At 46.0% G+C, this 16,699-nt stretch overlaps 1 protein-coding gene across 6 annotated transcripts in view; it reads right to left on the bottom strand.

Annotated features, from left to right (window-relative positions):
- The window catches only part of LOC140425349 (ubiquitin thioesterase otulin-like), a 164,185-nt gene extending 147,742 nt beyond the window's left edge, over positions 1-16,443 (bottom strand). For 2 of the 6 annotated variants that reach the window (XM_072509520.1, XM_072509521.1), the window contains exon 1: positions 16,221-16,441. The gene's annotated coding sequence lies outside the window, so the exon portion shown is untranslated. Of the gene's footprint in view, positions 1-16,220 lie in introns of all 6 variants that reach the window. The other 4 variants (XM_072509523.1, XM_072509525.1, XM_072509524.1 and 1 more) reach the window with 3 other exon arrangements.
- Positions 16,444-16,699: the final 256 nt, after the last annotated feature.

Here is a 16,699-nt window from a genome sequence, read left to right as displayed (position 1 = left end):
AAAAAACGACCCATCTAATGCACTCGAACTATATCTTTTCCAGTCAATATTTGGAAAGTTAAAGTCTCCCATAATAACTACCCTGTTACTTTCGCTCTTATCCAGGATCATCCTCGCCATCCTTTCCTCTACATCCCTAGAACTATTTGGAGGCCTATAGAAGACTCCCAACAGTGTGACCTCTCCTTTCATGTTTCTAACCTCAGCCCATACTACCTCGGAAGATGAGTCCCCATCTAGCATCCTCTCCGCCACCGTAATACTGCTCTTCACTAGCAGCGCCACACCTCCCCCTCTTTTGCCTCCTTCTCTGAGCTTACTAAAACACCTAAACCCCGGAACCTGCAACATCCATTCCTGTCCCTGCTCTATCCATGTCTCCGAAATGGCCACAACATCGAAGTCCCAGGTACCAGCCCATGCTGCCAGTTCCCCTACCTTATTTCGTATACTCCTGGCATTGAAGTAGACACACTTCAAACCACCTACCTGAACACTGGCCCCCTCCTGCGACGTCAAATCTGAGCTCCTGACCTCTATACTCTCATTCTCCCTTACCCTAAAACTACAATCCAGGTTCCCATGCTCCTGCTGCATTAGTTTAAACCCCCCCAAAGAGCACTAACAAATCTCCCCCCCAGGATATTTGTGCCCCGCAGGTTCAGATGTAGACCATCCTGTCTGTAGAGGTCCCACCTTCCCCAGAAAGAGCCCCAGTTATCCAGAAATCTGAATCCCTCCCGCCTGCACCATCCCTGTAGCCACGTGTTTAATTGCTCTCTCTCCCTATTCCTCATCTCACTATCACGTGGCACGGGCAACAACCCAGAGATAACAACTCTGTTTGTTCTAGTTCTGAGCTTCCATCCTAGCTCCCTGAAAGCCTGCCTGACATCCTTATCCCCTTTCCTACCTATGTCGTTAGTGCCAATGTGGACCACGACTTGGGGCTGCTCCCCCTCCCCCTTAAGGACCCGGAAACCACGATCCGAGACATCACGTACCCTTGCACCTGGGAGGCAACATACCAAACGTGAGTCTCTCACGCTCCCACAAAATCTCCTATCTGTGCCCCTGACTATAGAGTCCCCAATTACTAATGCTCTGCTCCTCTCCCCCCTTCCCTTCTGAGCAACAGGGACAGACTCTGTGCCAGAGGCCCGTACCCCATGGCTTACCCCTGGTAAGTCGTCCCCCCCACAAGTATCCAAAGCGGTATACTTGTTTCTCAGGGGAACGACCGCAGGGGATCCTTGCACGGACTGTTTTTTCCCCGTCCCTCTTACAGTTACCCATCTATCTCCAATCTTTGGTGTAACTAATTCCCTGAAGCTGCTATCTATGACCCCCTCTGCCTCCCGAATGATCCGAAGTTCTTCCAACTCCAGCTCCAGTTCCCTAACTCAGTCTTGGAGGAGCTGGAGATGGCAGCACTTCCTGCAGGTAAAATCAGCAGGGACACTAACGGCATCCCTCACCTCAAACATCCTGCAGGAGGAACATTGCAATCCCTTCCCTGCCATTCCTCTAACTTTCTACCAAGATCTGGCTGACAACTAAATTAAATTTTTATATAAAAAAAAATTATTAATAACAATAATAAAATATGGTACTTACCTCACACCAAAGGGTTTTATTATTAGGTTAGAGGAGGAGGGCGGGTGGGAGACACTACACGTGTAGTGTCTCGGGTTTCCTCTCCACCAGAATTTATTGGTGAGGGTCTTCCCAGAAGTCCGCGGGTCAACTTCCTGTTCCCACCTTAAACACTAGAATTTTTTTTAAAATTTAAAGGAGAAGGAGAAACTTACCTCCCAGAAATCACTTCCGCACTGCCCCCGCTGAAATGGACTAGCCTGCTCCGCTCCTGCTGAAATCGACTTGGCCTGCAAGGTAAGTAAGTTGTTAATCTGTACTCACCTCACCACAGACAGCGACCTTTTAAATGGTCCCCTCTGCCTCGCAGCCCCCGCGCTTTTTCAAAATTCCCGCGCTGATTCTAAGGTCCCAGCTCTCACTCCCGAACTCAACAGCTGACCTGCAAGGTAAGCAAGTTAATCTTATACCACGAAGGTATAGGTGGTCTGATTAGCAAGCTTGCAGATGATACTAAGATTGTTGGAGTTGCAGATAGCGAGGAGGACTGTCAGAGAATATACCAAAATATAGATAGATTGGAGAGTTGGGCAGAAAAATGGCAGATGGAGTTCAATCCAGGCAAATGCGAGGTGATGCATTTTGAAAGATCTAATAAGAGCGGACTATACGGTCAATGGAAGAGTCCTGGGGAAAATTGATGTACAGAGAGATCTGGGAGTTCAGGTCCATTGTACCCTGAAGGTGGCAACGCAGGTCGATAGAGTGGTCAAGAAGGCATACGGCATGCTCGCCTTCATCGGACGGGGTATTGAGTACAAGAGTCGGCAGGTCATGTTACAGTTGTATAGGACTTTGGTTAGGCCACATTTGGAATATTGCGTGCAGTTCTGGTCGCCACATTACCAGAAGGAGGTGGATGCTTTAGAGAGGGTGCAGTGGAGGTTCACCAGGATGTTGCCTGGTATGGAGGGTGCTAGCTATGAAGGGAAAGGTTGAGTAGATTAGGATTGTTTTCATTGGAAAGATGGAGGTTGAGGGGGGACATGATTGAGGTCTACAAAATTATGAAAGGTATGGACAGGGTGGATAGCAACAAGCTTTTTCCAAGAGTGGGGATGTCAATTACAAGGGGTCACGATTTCAAGGTGAGGGGGGGGGAAAGATTAAGGGAGATGTGCATTGAAAGTTTTTTTTACACAGAGGGTGTGGGTGCCTGGAACGCTTTGCCGCGGAGGTGGTAGAGGCGGGCACGATAGCATCATTTAAGATGCATCTAGACAGATATATGAACGGGCGGGGAACAGAGGGAAGTAGATCCTTGGAAAATAGAAGACAGGTTTAGATAAAGGATCTGGATCGGCGCAGGCTGGGAGGGCCGAAGGGCCTGTTCCTGTGCTGTAATTTTCTTTGTTCTTTGTATATCCATCTTGCCACTCACCTCTGATCCAGTGTGACTTCACCTTCTGTACCAGTCTGCCATGAGAAACCTTGCCAAAGGCTTTACTGAAGTCCATGTAGACAACATCAACTGCCCTACCTTCGTCTATCATTTACGTCACTTCCTCGAAAGATTCGATCAAGTTAGTGAGACACGACCTCCCCTTCACAAAATCTATGCTGCCTCTCACTAATGCTTCTGCTTCTTCCAAATAGGAGTAGATCCTGTCTCGAAGTGTCCTCTCCAATAATTTCCCTACCACTGAAGTAAGGCTCGTCGGCCGGTAATTACCTGGATTATCCTTACTACCCTTCTTAAACAAAGGAACAACAGTGGCTATTCTCCAGTCCTCTGGGGCCTCACCTATAGTCAGTGAGGATACAAAGGTTTCTGTCAAAGCCCCAGCAATTTCCTCCCTTGCATCCCTCAGTATTCTGGGGTGGACTCCATCATGCCACGGGGACTTAGCTACCGTATGCCCCGGGGACTTAGCTACCGTAATGTTTTTCATGATGCCCAACACCTCCTCCTTTTTGATCTCAATGTGACCCAGACTATCTACACATCGTTCCCCAGACTCATCATCCACCAAATCCGTCTCTTTGGGGACTACTGATACAAAGTACTCATTTAGTACCTCACCCATTTCCTCTGGCTCCACACATAGATTCCCTCCCCTGTATTTGAGTGGGCCAACCCTTTCCCTGGCTATCCTCTTGCTCTTTATATACATTTTATGTACCCCTTGGGATTTTCCTTAATCCTGTTTGCCAATGACTTTTCATGACCACTTTTAGCCTTCCTGACTCCTTGCTGAAGTTCCTTCCTACTTTCCTTATATTCCTCTCAGCCTCAGTCTGTTGCCAGCCTTCTAGCACTTACAAATGCTGCCTTTTGCTTTTGAACTAGGCTCACAATATCCAAATTTCCCGAAACTCGCCATACTTATCCTTCTTCCTCACAGGAACATGCCAGTCCTGAATTCCTATCAACTGACATTTGAAAGCCTCCCATATGCCAAATGTTGATTTACCCTCAAACATCCACCCCCCAATCTAGATTCTTCAGTCTCTGCCTAATATTGTTAGAATTAGCCTTCCCCCATTTTATCACCTTCACCCAAGGACTACTCTTATCTTTATCCAACAATACCTTAAAACGTACTGAATTATGGTCACTGTTCCATACACGTACGTCCATATTCGGCACTCTGTCTTACCAAGAGTTGCCCAATATTCATCTGAGGCAGCAGAGTGGAAGCTGTTTAGCCATTTTTCTTTTTCCATAAGTTGTCCATGCCTCATTCATGTAAAGGGGAGTGCTGAGAACACAGGCATGGTACAGATAGAACTTCGTATTTCCTGTTAGTTTGTGTTGGTCCAGACTTGACTTATCAACGTTGACATGACAGCTGGAGTCTTGGCAATCCTGGTGCTATTTCGGCATCAAGGCTCAGGTTGCTAGTAATTTTTGTCTATGAAGTTGTCGATGACCTCCGTAATTGGCAATCCAAACTCCTTGCTTGCCTGGGAGAACCAATCTGCAAGCTGTTGCAAATGAACTTCAGTGTGGGATGCTAGTACAGTGTCATCAGCAAACAAATCACGGACTGAGACATCTTGCACTTTGGTCTTGCAAAGTTGAACTACTTGCCGTTTGCTTTGTCTTGAAGGTAAATACCCTCATTTGAGTCACCAAAATCATACAATAGCAGCATGGAGAAAAATATGCCAGAGAGTTGCTACCAGGACGTAGCCCTGTTTTACCCTGCTGCTGACGTAGAAAGCCTTCGGTGTTGCTCCATGGTAACGGAGGAAACGTTCCCATATGTTCCCATAGAATGAAGAAATGATGACCAGGAGTACAGGCACGCAGCCTGTCCATGCCAGTTTAAAGACTCTGTGTCTGCTGACAAGGTCAAAGCGCTTGGTGCAGACAATAAGGCAATACAGAGTGGGCTCAGCTGTTTATGGCACTTCTCTTGTCTATAACCAGTGAAGTGAGAAAATCAAATCAACCGTCGGTCTGCCAGCTCTGAAGCTGCACTGACACCCAGGATAAATGCATGATGGCATGGACAGGTAGCACAGTAGCATTGTGGATAGCACAATTGCTTCACAGCTCCAGGATACCAGATTCGATTCCGGCTTGGGTCACTGTCTGTGCAGAGTCTGCACGTCCTCCCCGTGTCTGCGTGGGTTTCCTCCAGGTGCTCCGGATTCCTCCCACAGTCCAAAGATGTGCAGGTTAGGTGGATTGGCCATGATAAATTGCCCTTAGTGTTCAAAATTGCCCTTAGTGTTGGGTGAGGTTGCTGGGTTGTGGGGATAGGGTGGAGGTGCTCTTTCCAGGAGCCGGTGCAGACTCGATGGGCCGGGTGGCCTCCTTCTGCACTGTAAATTCTATGATAATCTATGATTAATCAAGGATAAAGGTTCGGCACAACATCGTGGGCCGAAGGGCCTGTTCTGTGCTGTATTTTTCTATGTTCTATGGCCGTATGAGGGAACCATGGTTCACAAAAGAGGTTGAATGTCTTGTCAAGAGGAAAAAGGAAGCTTATGTAAAGATGAGAAAACAAGGTTCAGTTGGGTCGCTTGAGGGTTACAAGGTAGCAAGGAATGAGCTAACAAAAGAGCTTAGGAGAGCTAGGAGGGGGCATGAGAAGTCCTTGGCGGGTCGGATCAAGGAAAACCCCAAGGCTTTTTACTCTTATGTGAGAAGTAAAAGAATGACTAGAGTGAGGTTAGGGCCGGTCAAGGACAGTAGTGGGAACTTGTGCATGGAGTCAGAAGAGATAGGAGAGGCGTTGAATGAATACCTTTCTTCAATGTTCACCAAGGAGAGGGGACATGTTTTTGAGGATAAGAGCGTGATACAGGCAGGTAGGCTGGAGGAGGAAGATTTTCTGAGGGAAGATGTATTAGCAATTTTGAAAACCCTGAGGGTCGACAAGTCCCCTGGGCCAGATGGGATATATCCTAGGATTCTTTGGGAGGCAAGGGATGAGATTGCAGAGCCTTTGGCTTTGATCTTTGGGTCCTCACTGTCCACGGGGATAGTGCCAGAGGACTGGAGAGTGGTGAATGTTGTTCCTCTGTTCAAGAAAGGGAATAGGAATGACCCTGGTAATTATAAGCCGGTTAGTCTTACTTCGGTGGTCGGTAAGTTAATGGAAAAGGTCCTGAGGGTTAGGATTAATGACCATTTGGAAAGATGCAGCTTAATCCGGGATAGTCAACACAGGTTCATGTTGCCTCACAAATTTGATTGAATTCTTTGAGGAGGTAACTAAGGGTGTAGATGAAGGTAGAGCAGTTGATGTCGTATACATGGATTTCAGTAAGGCATTTGATAAGGCTCCCCATGGTCGGCTCATGAAGAAAGTAAGGTGTGGGATAGAGGGAAATTTGGCCAATTGGATAAGGAACTGGCTATCACATAGAAGACAGAGAGTGATGGTGGATGGAAAATGTTCAGACTGGAGACTAGTTACCAGTGGTGTACCACAGGGTTCAGTGCTGGGTCTTCTGCTATTTGTGATTTTTATAAATGACTTGGAGGAGGGTGCTGAAGGGTGGGTCAGTAATTTTCTGATGACACCAAGATTGGTGGAGTAGTGGATGGGGTGGAGGGCTGTTGTAGGCTGCAAAGAGACATTGATAGGATGCAGAGCTGGGCCAAAAAAATGGCAGAAGGAGTTTAACCCTGATAAATGCGAGGTGATTCATTTTGGTAGGACAAATTTGAATGCGGATTACAGGGTCAACGGCAGGGTTCTAAGGAATGTGGAGGAACAGAGCGATCTTAGGGTTCATGTCCACAGATCTCTGAAGGTTGCCACTCAAGTGAATAGAGCCGTGAAGGAAGCCGAGAGCATGTTAGCGTTTATTAACAGGCGGCTTGAGTTTAAGAGCCGTGGGTTATGCTGCAACTGTACAGGAACCTGGTGAGACCACATTTGGAGTATTATGTGCAGTTCTGGTCACCGCATTATAGGAAGGATGTGGAAGCATTGGAAAGGGTGCAAAGGAGATTTACCAGGATGCTGCCTGGATTGGAGGTGTAGCCACGTAAAATGGCTGCTTCCCGATTAAATTGGTCAAATCTTGATCCAAAATGGCGAACGGCAGAGGCTGATGGGAAAATCAACCAACAGGACTCAAACGGAAGGCTGCAGGTAAAACAGTGTATTCACCTCTGGGGGAAGCCAGACTGATCAAATCATGCAGCCATTAACATCACAACAATCCAGCCATCTGCAGAGTGAACAGCCATCACCGGGAACAATTGCTATACATTAGCATTTATAAAGCTACTCCAGACCTCTCGGCACCAAGAGAGGCTAACACAAAGAAAGGTGGGCAACCACCCCCCCCGATCAAGGAATGCCCCATTATTGGAGCATATCGAACCGAGTGATGGGACCAAGTCCAATCACTTGGAACCAGGGTCAAGGTCCGCCCCGAGAGGCGGGAAGAACCTAGCTAACTATAAGAGTAAGGGGCCAAGTTCAGATCGACCCTTCTCTTCCTGCTCTCAACCTTCGCAAGAACCTTCGACAAAGAAACAAGTAAGCTTGACTCCAGCGATCACTACCCGATAGAGACTCCTAGCCATCGACCTGTATCAGCCTTTGAATCCCGCAGGTCAGACCCAATTCGATAAACCATTTGTTTCCCTGACCTGGTGGGCCATTCCTAAAGTTAAGTATTGGCCAGTAGTGGTAGGTTTTGATATAGACAGTAGGATTATTGTATAAGTATTTATTGCTGTATATATAATAAATGATCGTTGTTTTAACTCTTACTAAGCGGTGTGCTGTATTATTAATCATAACTTGAGCTTGAACCACGTGGCGGTATCAGAAAGATACCTGACGACTCGTGAGCAAAGGTGACAGAATTAGAACTAATAAAACTAAGGCTAATAAGAGCAACAAAGGGTAGGTCTTATGAGGAAAGGTTGAGGGAGCTAGGGCTTTTCTCATTTGAGCGAAGGAGGATGAGAGGCGACTTAATAGAGGTTTATAAGATGATGAGGGGGATAGATAGATTGGACGTTTAGAGACCATTTCCACGGGTGGATGTAGCTGTTACAAGGGGGCAGAACTATAAGGTTTGGGGTGGGAGATATAGGAGAGATGTCCGAGGTAGGTTCTTTACTCAGAGAGTGGTTAGGGTGTGGAATGGACTGCCTGCTGTGATAGTGGAGCCGGACACTTTAGGAACTTTCAAGTGGTTATTGGATAGGCACATGGAGCACACCAGAATGCCAGGGCGTGGGACAGCTTGATCTTGGTTTCGGACAAATTTCGGCACAACATCGAAGGGCCTGTTCTGTGCTGTACTGTTCTATGTTCTATGTATGTCTGTAATCTGGTCAATCAATTCTCTGAGGGACTTGATGCTGGCATCAGCATGATTCCCTGCACTAAGGGGCTTTACCTTTTTGGGGACTTCCAACACAAGGGTGGGTACAGAATCCACAGCTTAGACAATGTGCATAGGGCATCAAGAAATCAGAAAGATGGAATGAAAATGAACAGAGGTTGCTGGAACTATGTTTTTACTGTGGACTCTGTATGACAAACAACTACTTCCGTATCACATCATGCTACAATGTGCCCTGGAGACATCAGGAAACAAGCACCTGCACAGCTGTAGCACATCATCACCAAAAATACCAACCTCAAAAGTGTCCCAACACTGATCACCTCCTGGTGTGTAGCAAGATCAGGCTTTAGTCAAGAAGGCAATCCCACTCCAAGAAATAAAGGTCATCCTCACACCAACACCCGCCATATCACTAACCCTGAATGGATCCAGGACTTCCTCAACATCTTCAATCAGGCTCTTTCAGACAACCCCTTCCAAGGCCAGTGTGTGATATCAAAGTGGGATCATCTGTGCGGCACCATCTATAACTCTGCACTGATTGTGTACTCAAAAAGAGTTCAGAGGAATGCTGACTGGTTTGAGGCTTTTGAACTGGAATGGGGCCAGTTACTACAGCCATAATGAGAAGCCCCCCGAACTACAAGCTAGTCCCCAACAAACAAAATTGAGATGCTCTCAGAAGTGGCAGAATCTAGTTTCAGCAGCCAACGATATAGGTAAAAATCGGGATGAGGTCCTACAAGCTGAATTTAGGGAGTTAGGAGTTAAACTAAAAAGTAGGACCTCAAAAGGTAGTAATCTCAGGATTGCTACCAGTGCCACGTGATAGTCAGAGTAGGAATGACAGGATAGCTAGGATGAATACGTGGCTTGAGAGATGGTGCAAGAGGGAGGGTTTCAAATTCCTGGGACATTGGAACCAGTTCTGGGGGAGGTGGGACCTGTACAAATCGGACGGTCTGCATCTGAGTGGGACCGGAACCAATGTTCTCGGGGGGGTGTTTGCTAGTGCAGTTGGGGAGGGTTTAAACTAATGTGGCAGGGGGTTGGGAACCGATGTAGGAAGTCAGTGGGGACGGAAACAAAAGGCAGGAAGGGAGAGTGTGTAAAGCATGACCAGAGAAAGCAGGGCAGAGAGCAAGGAAAGTCTACATTAAACTGCATTTATTTCAATGCAAGGGGCCTGACGGGCAAAGCGGATGAACTCATGACATGGATGGGCACATGGGACTGGGATATTATAGCTATGACTGAAACATGGCTAAGGGAGGGGCAGGACTGGCAGCTCAATGTTCCGGGGTACAGATGCTATAGAAAGGATAGAACAGGAGGTAAGAGAGGAGGGGGAGTGGCGTTTTTGATTAGGGAGAACATCACGGCAGTACTTAGAGGGGATATATCCGAGGGTTCGCCCACTGAGTCTATATGGGTGGAACTGAAAAATAAGAAAGGAGAGATCACCTTGATAGGACTGTACTACAGGCCCCCAAATAGTCAGCGGGAAATTGAGGAGCAAATATGTAAGGAGATTACAGATAGCTGCAAGAAGAATAGGGTGGTAATAGTAGGGGACTTTAACTTTCCCAACATTGACTGGGACAGCCATAGCATTAGGGGCTTGGATGGAGGGAAATTTGTTGAGTGTATTCAGGAGGAATTTCTCATTCAGTATGTGGATGGACCGACTAGAGAGGGGGCAAAACATGACCTCGTCTTGGGAAATGAGGAAGGGCAAGTGACAGAAGTGCTAGTGAGGGATCACTTTGGGACAAGTGACCATAACTCCATTAGTTTTAAGATAGCTATGGAGAATGATAGGTCTGGCCCAAGAGTTAAAATTCTTAATTGGGGCAAGGCCAATTTTGATGGTATCAGACAGGAACTTTCAGAGGTTGATTGGGGGAGACTGTTGGCAGGCAAAGGGACGGCTGGTAAATGGGAGGCTTTTAAAAATGTGTTAACCAGGGTTCAGGGTAAGCACATTTCCTTTAGAGTGAAGGGCAAGGCTGGTAGAAGTAGGGAACCCTGGATGACTCGAGATATTGAGACTCTGGTCAAAAAGGAGGCATATGGCGTACATAAACAACTGGGATCAAGTGGATCCCTTGAAGAGTATAGAGATTGTCGAAATAGAGTTAAGAAGGAAATCAGGAGGGCAAAAAGGGGACATGAAATTGCTTTGGCAAATAATGCAAAGGAGAATCCAAAGAGCTTCTACAGATACATGAAGGGAAAAAGAGTAACTAGGGACAGAGTAGGGCCTCTTAAGGATCAACAGAGCCACAAGAGTTGGGTGAGATCCTGAATGAATATTTCTCATCGGTATTCACGGTGGAGAAAGGCATAGATGTTAGGAAACTAAGGGAAATAAATAGTGATGTCTTGAGAAGTGTGCATATTACAGAGGAGGAGGTGCTGGAAGTCCTAAAGCGCATAAAGGTAGATAAATCCCCGGGACCTGATGAAATGTATCCCAGGATGTTGTGGGAGGCTAGGGAGGAAATTGCGGGTCCCCTAACAGAGATATTTGAATTATCGGCAGCCACAGGTGAGGTGCTTGAAGATTGGAGAGTAGCGAATGTTGTGCCCTTGTTTAAGAAGGGCAGCAGGGAAAAGCCTGGGAACTACAGACCGGTGAGCATAACGTCTGTAGTAGGTAAGTTGCTAGAAGGTATTCTGCGAGACAGGATCTACAAGCATTTAGAGAGGCAAGGACTGATTCGGGGCAATCAGCATGGCTTTGTGCGTGGAAAATCATGTCTCACAAATTTGATTGAGTTTTTTGAGGGGGTGACCAAGAAGGTAGATGAGGGCAGTGCAGTAGACGTTGTCTAGCAAAGCCTTTGACAAGGTACCGCATGGTAGGTTGTTGCAGAAGGTTAAAGCTCACGGGATCCAGGGTGAGGTTGCCAATTGGATTCAAAATTGGCTGGACGACAGAAGACAGAGGGTGGTTGTAGAGGGTTGTTTTTCAAACTGGAGGCCTGTGACCAGTGGTGTGCCTCAGGGATCGGTGCTGGGTCCACTGTTATTTGTGATTTATATTAATGATTTGAATGAGAATTTAGGAGGCATGGTTAGTAAGTTTGCAGATGACACCAAGATTGGTGGCACAGTGGATAGTGAAGAAGGTTATCTACGATTGCAACGGGATCTTGATCAATTAGGCCAGTGGGCTGACGAATGGCAGATGGAGTTTAATCTAGATAAATGTGAGGTGATGCATTTTGGCAGATCGAATCAGGCCAGGACCTACTCAGTTAATGGTATGGCGTTGGGGAGAGTTATAGAACAAAGAGATCTAGGAGTACAGGTTCATAGCTCCTTGAAGATGGAGTCGCAGGTGGACAGGGTGGTGAAGAAGGCATTCGGCATGCTTGGTTTCATTGGTCAGAACATTGAATCCAGGAGTTGGGACGTCTTGTTGAAGTTGTACAAGACATTGGTACGGCCACACTTGGAATACTGTGTGCAGTTCTGGTCACCCTATTATAGAAAGGATATTATTAAACTAGAAAGAGTGCAGAAAAGATTTACTAGGATGTTACCGGGACTTGATGGTTTGAGTTATAAGGAGAGCCTGGATAGACTGGGACTTTTTTCCCTGGAGCGTAGGAGGCTTAGGGGTGATCTTATAGAGGTCTATAAAATAATGAGGCGCATAGATAAGGTAGATAGTCAACATCTTTTCCCAAAGGTAGGGAAGTCTAAAACTAGAGGGCATAGGTTTAAGGTGAGAGGGGAGAGATTCAGAAGGGCCCAGAGGGGCAATTTCTTCACTCAGAGGGTAGTGAGTTTCTGAAATGTGCTGCCAGAGGTAGTAGTAGAGGCGGGTACAATTGTGTCTTTTAAAAAGCATTTAGATAGTTACATGGGTAAGATGGGTATAGAGGGTTATGGGCCAAGTGCGGGCAACTGGGACTAGCGTAATGGTAAAAACTGGGCGGCATGGACTGGTTGGGCCGAAGGGCCTGTTTCCATGCTGTAAACTTCTATGATTCTATGAACTCGGCATTGCACTAATCAACTTTGGTTGAAACTCTGCAACAGCATACAGCCTGCTGCTGAGTCCAGAGGTGTGTGAAAGCAACACGGTAAGCAGCAGCTAAATCAGCCCCCTTGAAGACAAATACAGGGGTGATCACTGAACCTAGCAAGCAGATGGAAAGGTGGGTGCAGCACTACCTTGAACTCCATGCAATGAAGAATGTTGTCACTGAAGGAGTTCTCAGTGCCATTCCAGACTTTCCTGTTGTGGAGGAGCTGCTCAACGAGTCCATAGTTTACAAGGCCATTGACTATCTTGCCAGTGGTAAAGCCTCAGGAAATAATGGCATTCCACCTAAAATCATCAAAAATGGGAAAACAGCACTGCTGTATCATCTCCATGGACTCTTGTCTCTTTACTGGAAGGATAGATTTGTACCTCAAGACCTGCGTAATAGTCACCTTGTACAAAAACAAAGGGAATCACACTGTAACAATTACCATGGCAAGGAGAGTGATCAATACACGTAGTAATCATGGCATTACAATACCGCAGATCCTGCAGACGTTAAGACAAGAATTCTGAGCAGGAGTAGACCGCATGGTCCACTGTTCAATAAAGTCATAGTTGATCTCCATTTTCCCACCCACTAATTGTGATTAATTCCCTCAGACAACAAATCTGTTTATCTCAGCCTTTAAATGTATTCAATGATGGAGCATCCTTAACCCTCTGTGGCAGAGAATTCCTAAGATTTACAACAATTTGACTGAAGTAATTTGTCCTCATCCCAGTCCTAAATGATCAACCTCTTATCTGGAGACTGTTCCCCCATGTTTTAGATTCCCCAACCAGTGGAAATAATTTCTCAATGACCACCCTTCAGAATTTTGTAGGCTTTATTTAGATCACCTCTCATTAGAACATAGAACATAGAACGATACAGCGCAGTACAGGCCCTTCGGCCCACGATGTTGCACCGAAACAAAAGCCATCTAACCTACACTATGCCATTATCATCCATATGCTTATCCAATAAACTTTTAAATGCCCTCAATGTTGGTGAGTTCACTACTGTTGCCGGTAGGGCATTCCACGGCCTCACCACTCTTTGCGTAAAGAACCTACCTCTGACCTCTGTCCTATATCTATTACCCCTCAGTTTAAAGCTATGTTCCCTCGTGCCAGCCATTTCCATCCGCGGGAGAAGGCTCTCACTGTCCACCCTATCTAACCCCCTGATCATTTTGTATGCCTCTATTAAGTTTCCTCTTAACCCTCTTCTCTCCAACGAAAACAACCTCAAGTCCATCAGCCTTTCCTCATAAGATTTTCCCTCCATACCAGGCAACATCCTGGTAAATCTCCTCTGCACCCGCTCCAAAGCCTCCACGTCCTTCCTATAATGCGGTGACCAGAACTGTACGCAATACTCCAAATGTGGCCGTACCAGAGTTCTGTACAGCTGCAACATAACCTCCTGACTCCGGAACTCAATCCCTCTACCAATAAAGGCCAACACTCCATAGGCCTTCTTCACAACCCTATCAACCTGGGTGGCAACTTTCAGGGATCTATGTACATGGACACCTAGATCCCTCTGCTCATCCACACTTTCAAGAACTTTACCATTAGCCAAATATTCCACATTCCTGTTATTCCTTCCAAAGTGAATCACCTCACACTTCTCTACATTAAACTCCATTTGCCACCTCTCAGCCCAGCTCTGCAGCTTATCTATGTCCCCCGTAACCTGCTACATCCTTCCACACTGTCGACAACACCACCGACTTTAGCGTTGTCTGCAAATTTACTCACCCACCCTTCTGCGCCTTCCTCTAGGTCATTGATAAAAATGACAAACAGCAACGGCCCCAGAACAGATCCTTGTGGTACGCCACTTGTAACTGAACTCCATTCTGAACATTTCCCATCAACCACCACCCTCTGTCTTCTTTCAGCTAGCCAATTTCTGATCCACATCTCTAAATCACCCTCAATCCCCAGCCTCCGTATTTTCTGCAATAGCCTACCGTGGGGAACCTTATCAAACGCTTTACTGAAATCCATATACACATCAACTGCTCTACCCTCGTCTATCTGTTCAGTCACCTTCTCAAAGAACTCAATAAGGTTTGTGAGGCATGACCTACCCTTCACAAAGCCATGCTGACTATCCCTGATCATATTATTCCTATCTAGATGATTATAAATCTTGTCTCTTATAATCCCCTCCAAGACTTTACCCACTACAGACGTGAGGCTCACCGGTCTATAGTTGCTGGGGTTGTCTCTGCTCCCCTTTTTGAACAAAGGGACCACATTTGCTATCCTCCAGTCCTCTGGCACTATTCCTGTAGCCAATGATGACATAAAAATCAAAGACAAAGGTCCAGCAATCTCTTCCCTGGCCTCCCAGAGAATCCTAGGATAAATCCCATCATTCTTCTAAACTCCAGAGAATATAAGCCCACTTTACTTAGTCTCTCATCAGAGGACAACCCCCTCATCTCAAGGACCAATTTAGTGAAACTTTGCTCTGTCCCTTCCAAAAAAAGTAAGTCCTTTCATGAAAAATGCACACTGTATTCCACATGTAGTCCCACCAAAACCCCATGCAACTGGAGCAAGACTTACTTATTCTTGTCCACCTATTTCCTTGCAATTAAGGCCAACATGGCATTTGCCTTCTTAATTGCATGCTAACTTTCTGCATTCCTTGTACAAGCCATCCAAGTCACTTTGAACATCAGCACTTAAGTTTCTCAGCTTTTTAAAACTTTTTTTTGACATTCATACGATCAAAGTGAATAACTTCACACTTCCCTATATTATGTTACATCCATCTTGTTGCCCACTCATCTAACAGCTTCTCGGTGTTCTCCCCCTCATACATAATAATACAAATGCCACCTGTCCATTGTCAGGACCTCCCAAAAATGTTGGAACTAGCTTCTTGGACGGACAAAAAGTAACGCCCGTTAGTAATGAAGCCAGGAGGTGGAGTGTTGCCATTTATAAATTATATTGATTTGATTTTAAAAGCAACTAATATTCTCCAACATTTTCAACCACCCTTCAGATCTGACAACCAGATTCTTTACATGAGACCAAAGATATTGATCACCCAACTGTACAAACATACAAAATATCACCCATCCTGCACTAGCAAAGAGTTAATGTACCCACTCCCTCCATGATTTCGGAGACACAGGGAAGGCGGTCATTGCTTTTCTCACTACCCGGAAGGTGATGTGATTAAACGTCCTTCGGGCAGTACACAGATACATTGCATTTTCCGTGGCTCAGGATTCACTCTAACACACACTGAGGTTCACATTTGCTGCTGGCCATTTCCACTGTAGTAATCATTTAGACTGGTAGCTGAGGTTTAACCCTCCCCCCCGCCCCCCCTCCGGCCTGTTAGCAGCCCCAAGCAAACCGGCTCTCCACAGGATATTTTAACTGACTAATTTCCTTTAGGAGTTAGCATCTGAAGGCTTTCGCCTAGACTTCTGCATATCTGTATAATTCCCGAGACAGCGGTGTGAACCGATGCAGCCTGGATGAACCGAGTACAGCGTCCGAATGCGAGCAGTTTACGTTCGTGCCATGTTTATTACAATTCTCCTACTTTTCATTGCAATCGGTGGACATCTGTTTCGGCTTTGGAAACGCCTGGACGTAAAAAGCACACACTAAACACAGCCTTATCCGCAGCAATAATCTCAAACTCCACGATAAATATCAGAACGAAAAGAGAATGCCTTTCTAGATCTGTGAACATTGTTATTACCTGCTCAAACCCAGCCGTCATGTTCCATGTTTGTGTTTTCACCGACCACTCCGCCCCACAACAGTCAGAGGAAGTGAAACGCATTAAAACATTCTGGTTTCGCTTTCAGTTTAGCTGATTGTCCTATATGTTTATGGTTTAATATTTTTCTCATAAAAGAATGTAGTTTTGCTCACTTTTACAAGGTCCATTTCCAGAAGTTACTTTATTGCAGCCCAGTAAATATGTGTTTTTTTTTATTATACGAAGTGATTATTTGGGGGAACAATTGGTTGAAGCAAACGTTTCTGGTCTAACAGAAAGCTAAGTGCCACCGTGCCCAGTAAGCGGGAGATAATTATTGGCTGGAGACCTTGGTCACACGATGTTCTGGCCGCAGGTCAGCTGTTCACGTGGCACCTATAAATGTGACTGCCTTTAGAATATAAAGGTTGGGTTGAACCCCAGATGTTTCTGGCTTCACTTGAGTACCTGCGCTG

The sequence above is a fragment of the Scyliorhinus torazame genome, chromosome 6, assembly GCF_047496885.1.
Source record: "Scyliorhinus torazame isolate Kashiwa2021f chromosome 6, sScyTor2.1, whole genome shotgun sequence".
Taxonomy (NCBI): domain Eukaryota; kingdom Metazoa; phylum Chordata; class Chondrichthyes; order Carcharhiniformes; family Scyliorhinidae; genus Scyliorhinus; species Scyliorhinus torazame.
Note: the sequence above shows the minus strand (reverse complement) of the source record. Positions and strands in the feature narration are given on the sequence as shown.